Here is a 5,359-nt window from a genome sequence, read left to right as displayed (position 1 = left end):
ACAAGAGACAGAGCAGAGAAGTTAATACCAGTCACAACAAAAGTGATGCAGCCAAGGTCAGTAAAGCCAGTTAATATCTCCCAGTTTGAGGAAGCAAGAAGAGAGATTGTTTTGGTACAATTAGTTTAAGTCCCTTATTCACTTCCAATGGGATTGTGTAGAACTATCTTTATTTTCCTTTTTACATCCAATAGCGATTTATTTACATTTTTACTACTTTCTGTTCAAGATCTGTGGGAAAAAATTTAAAAGAGACAATGAGCAGTTGATCTTTACACATAATCTCCACCCTACTTTTGTAGACTGCTGTCATCTTTCCCTTGGGTATTCTCTTTCTCAGACCTTCTAGGTCTGGTGTTGAAAGAGGCAGCAAAGAGCTGGTGGTAAAGCACTGCATATGTAATTCTCACTGAAGGAGATGGATTAGGGCAAAAGGAAAATGAGAAGATATCGTTGGATTGGAGAAAATTATCTGATGGAGAGTGAGAATTGGCACCTTTTCACTTCAGAGAATACAAGTGAGGGAAGATTTGAGTCCACATCTTAATTATTTTAAAAACAAACAAATTCTTCTGGATGGAAGCATGGGAGCCACAATTTTTTAAAACAGACTGTAGAGAAAATCAGATTTTTGGGGGGAACAGCAAGATAACACATACTGGTAAATCTCTTGGGTAATTATTAAACACATAAGATAGCAAGAACACTTAACAAGCTAAGTTTAGGTAGTCTGAAGATCTCTTACACATGCCGATTTATGAGAAATCATTATGAGATTGAGTTGAAAGATTGTCATGGCATCTCTGCCATTAATGCCGTCTTCATTATATTATCCTAAAATCAAAGGAAATGAGAAGGTTACACCAATATGAGATTTAGAATAAAGCTCCTTGGGGGATGAAATATTTTACATTTGCCAGCTCCTCAAGAAAAACGTGGAAAATACTATTAAATATATTGGTTCTACTAAATCTGAAAAACGCCCAAGCAACAAACAAAACCCACAAAAACCCCCAAACAACCCAAAGAAAAAAAATGCCCAAACAACAAAACAAAAAGTCACAAAAAAACCCAACCAAACAAAAAAAAAAAAACCACCACACATCATGACATTCTGTAAAATAGAATAAACCTTTATTAGAATAAACCAAACCAGGTTGGAAGAGACCTTCAAGATCATCGTGTTCAACCCATCAACCAATCCAACCCACCCAAACAGCTAACCCATGGCACCAAGCACCCCATCAAGTCTCCTTCTGAACACCTTCAATGACGGTGACTCCACCACCTCCCCGGGCAACCCATTCCAATGGGCAATCACTCTTTCTGTATAGAACTTCTTCCTAACATCCAACCTGAACCTCCCCTGGCGCAGCCTGAGACTGTGTCCTCTTGTTCTGGTACTGGTTGCCTGGGAGAAGAGACCATCATCCGCCTGTCTACAACCTCCCTTCAGGTAGTTGTAGAGAGTGATAAGGTCACCCCTGAGTCTCCTCTTCTCCAGGCTGAGCAACCCCAGCTCCCTCAGCCTCTCCTCATAGGGCTTGTGTTCCAAACCCCTCACCAACTTTGTTGCTCTTCTCTGGACTCGTTCCAGCAAGTCAACATCCTTCCTAAACTGAGGGGCCCAGAACTGGACACAGTACTCGAGGTGTAGCCTTTGATTTTGAGAAAAAATCAGGAATCTAAAAACATTTAACTGATAAAATTATACATTTGCAGCTGAAAAATGATCTATATAGCTAGAGAGGGAAATCTGTCTTTAATATAATGTCATCTTATGAATAATCTGGGATATATTCTATCCTCTTTTAAGTGACTGCTGAAAAAAAAAAGTTTAATAGAAGGTAACATCAGAACTGCAGAAGATTTCTGCTGTCTTTTACAAAATGCTGATAATTTGGTCATGATAGAAGATACGTAAGATGTAGAAAATAATAATTAAGAAAAAGTAATTAAAGATCAACAGTAAGATGACAAAGTGTATCAGCCAACAGCCTGTAAACATAAATAACAGCAAGTTAAATGGGTTTAAATTCCTACAAGCATTAATGGATGATCATTTGGGGACAGAGTAAATTAAGGTCTGGGTGCACAAACAGAATGCTCAGATTGTTCTTCAGATAAGTTGAGCTTCAAAAATTCATTGTGAAAGACTATGTCTTCTATAAATGATTGTTAAAAGTTTTGTTTTCTAAGGATGGAATACTTCAGTAAATGAAAATGATTATGGGAATGGAACATCTTCCTTATGATGACAGACTGAGGGAGCTGGGGCTCTTTAGCTTGAGAAGAGACTGAGGAGTTAACTCATTCATGTTTATAAATACATAAAGGGTGAATGCCAAGAGGATGGAGCCAGGCTTTTCTTGGCAATGCCCAATGACAGGACAAGGGGCAATAGGTGGAAGTTGAGGTATAGGAAGTTCTGTGGAAACAGGAGGAAGAATTATTTCACTGTGAGGGAGACACAACACTGGAATAGGCTGTGCAGGGCAGTTGTGGAGTCTCCCTCTCTGGAGATATTCAAGACCTGGTTGGATGTGTTCCTGTGTGATCTGGTATAGGTGATCCTGCTCTGGCAGGGGGGCTGAGCTAGATGATCTCTCAAGGTCCCTAACGTTCTGTGATTCTATGAAGAAAGACAATTCGATATATTGTAAAATAAAGTACCAATTCATGCTTGCATTAGTGAATTTTTTTTCACTGAATTTATAGGAACATAATTGCGCTTTGCATTTTCCATCACTTCATCAGTAACACCTTGATATAGTAAATATTTTCAAAAGGAAGGACACACTCAAGGGTCGGTTTCTTAGGAGACAGGCTGATTCTTCTACTTGTCCCTGCACATTTTTCCTCTGGGGTTTTTTCAAGGATCATTACCCCCTAATGAGTGATGAAGAATTTGTGTTCTTTCACAGAACTAAAAATTTGAGAGAGTCACATGAGCTGAAAACCTGAAGTAGAAGTATGTGATGCAATGCTGCACAATGCAAGAGTATTTCTTTCTAAAGCAATCTGAGGATTGATGAACATCAGAATATTTAGGTGCAAGTTATCCTGTTGATGTTTTCACATTTCTTTAAAGCCAAAAGAAGCTGTGCATTTCAAGGAGTGAAAGCTGAACATTGGGTTTTCTTGTTCCTCTTTGAGCATCTAGTGTGAGGATTTATTTTACATATTCACAGCCTGAAAGTTGTTAGCTCATCAACTCATTTTTAGATATAACCCTCTTGAAAATGCAGTGCTGTAATACAGGAAGTGGAGGAGTGTAAGCAAACCAAATCAAGTCATTTGTATCGCTATTTTTGTCACAACTGTTTGCTAATGATAACCTAAGTCACTCTGTGTGCATGAATTATATACAAATGGGCAATGGATGGAAAATTTCTGGGCATTAACTGGGCAGCCAGAGGAGAAGAAAGCCAATACAGTGCTTGGCGAGAGTGAGCCAGCTGTCAGCAGGCATGTCTCCTAGCCATCAAGTTTCCTGCTGCATTAAGGAAGAGCTCTTTGCCCTGCACCTACTCTGTTATTCAGGCCAACATTTTTTAAAAATAGGTCTATAATTAGGCCCTAAATCCATACATTCAACTTAAGCAATCAGACTTTCTGAGTTGTCAGGCATCTGGCAATTTCCACATCAGCTGATCTATATTAAGAAATCAAATGTACCAATGACTGTTCTTTGGCACTAAATGCGTTTGGCATGGAGCAGCCCCTATCCCCTATGACTAGACTCTCCAAAATAAGGTGGTCTAGCCTCAACTGCATGTTGGGAACAATTTCTTACCTATGATATTACCCAAATCATTCTGGGAACTGTTAGAAAGTTGGGTAAAGCCCAGGCTTTTTCAAAGGCTTGTACTTGCAGTTTAATTATATACACCATTAAATTACAGTGCTTGAGGATACTCCCCAGTCTTTTCAAACTTCTAGCACAGGCATGGCTAGTAAGCACTCCTAGGTGCTCAGGTTTTCTGAAAACTAGGCCTCTTGGGTTTTTTTTCTTACTATTTTACTGTTTCTGTTTGGAAAACATTAGCCTAAGCCACTCTGGTTCTTTACTGAAAGCAATGAGAAAAGACCTTCCATTATATCTTACCAACTAGACTAGTGTATTCCTTCCAGCTTTTCACCACCTCAGTTTCTTAGATACAGGGTTACACATTAATTAACCTGTGAAAGCGAGATGTAGACTGGTGCCGGACTTTGGACATTCAGTTCTGTTACTTGTGCTGTACTTTTCTACGCAGCCAGACTGTGATCCTCTTTCTTGTATTAAACATTATTTTGCTCTGAGTAGTCCTCTGATGTCAGTGGGATTGGTTTTGGTGGAAATAAATAACAGTGGTGAAAATAAAAAACAGTGGTGAAAATAAAACTGGTATATGTACTTCCTGGGAGTCACTCCCCACCACCTTTTGCATGGTTAGTTTGGGTTTCTGTCACACAGCAGCTGAAACTTGAAGCTTTTCACAATGTAGTAAATCAATAAAGTAAAGGAAAAATAGATCACAGTGATGGTTTAAAAGTTAAAAATTAAAGATGTCTGTGGTAAGGCTGAAGCTATATAAAATGGGAGAAGGCTCAGTCATACAAGTATTTGCATCTCTTCATATCCATTTAAGCTCTCTAGCAAAAAAAACCCCAAAACACAAGCAACCAAACACAATTATTTGTCTTGAAAGACAAAATATCGTGAACTTTCCAAAGGCAGCTCTTACAAAGTTACCTTTGTGAATTGCTTGGTTTCACTTGCAAGAAGAAATGTACTCTTAGTTATTCAGTTACCTGCAGGCAGTGGCACAAATGGGTGATATGAGATATATAGGTGGGAACTGTGTCATCTGAGGACAGCAAGGCTGGTCAAAAGAGCAGTGCCATCAGTTTTATATATATGGAAACTAGGAAAATTCCTACATTTAATTGGTGTTAAAAAGTTGGGTTGGAGCCTAATTACATGTTTTAAGAACGCAGTACTCTTTCAGACCTCAGATTGTTTTGAGATTGCTTCTTTTTGATGTTTAGAAAGTCTGAGAATGAGAACAGCTGTCTACCTTTATTTAAGTATACTATGGTACAGCATGCCATAGAACGTGTCAATGAAGTCCCTTCCAGTTTTCCTGTAAGTGACTATTGCAATCTGAAAGTTGACTCAAACTGAGTTCATTAATTTTAATTTTAAACTTATTTTTTAAAGTTTTCTTATCTTCTGTTTGGATGAAGACCACAAAAAATGGTAAAAGGAACTCCCATTCCTCCTGATTTGCTATTAAAAAAAACCCAAAACATCTTTATATCTTCTGGTACCAATTTAAAGAGAGAAATATCTGCACACAAGATCTCGAAACTC

This window comes from Melanerpes formicivorus, unplaced genomic scaffold (assembly GCF_026170545.1).
Source record: "Melanerpes formicivorus ecotype bairdi unplaced genomic scaffold, bMelFor1.0.p_v2 SCAF_1, whole genome shotgun sequence".
NCBI classification, from domain to species: Eukaryota; Metazoa; Chordata; class Aves; order Piciformes; family Picidae; genus Melanerpes; species Melanerpes formicivorus.
This window is presented reverse-complemented; position numbering follows the sequence as displayed.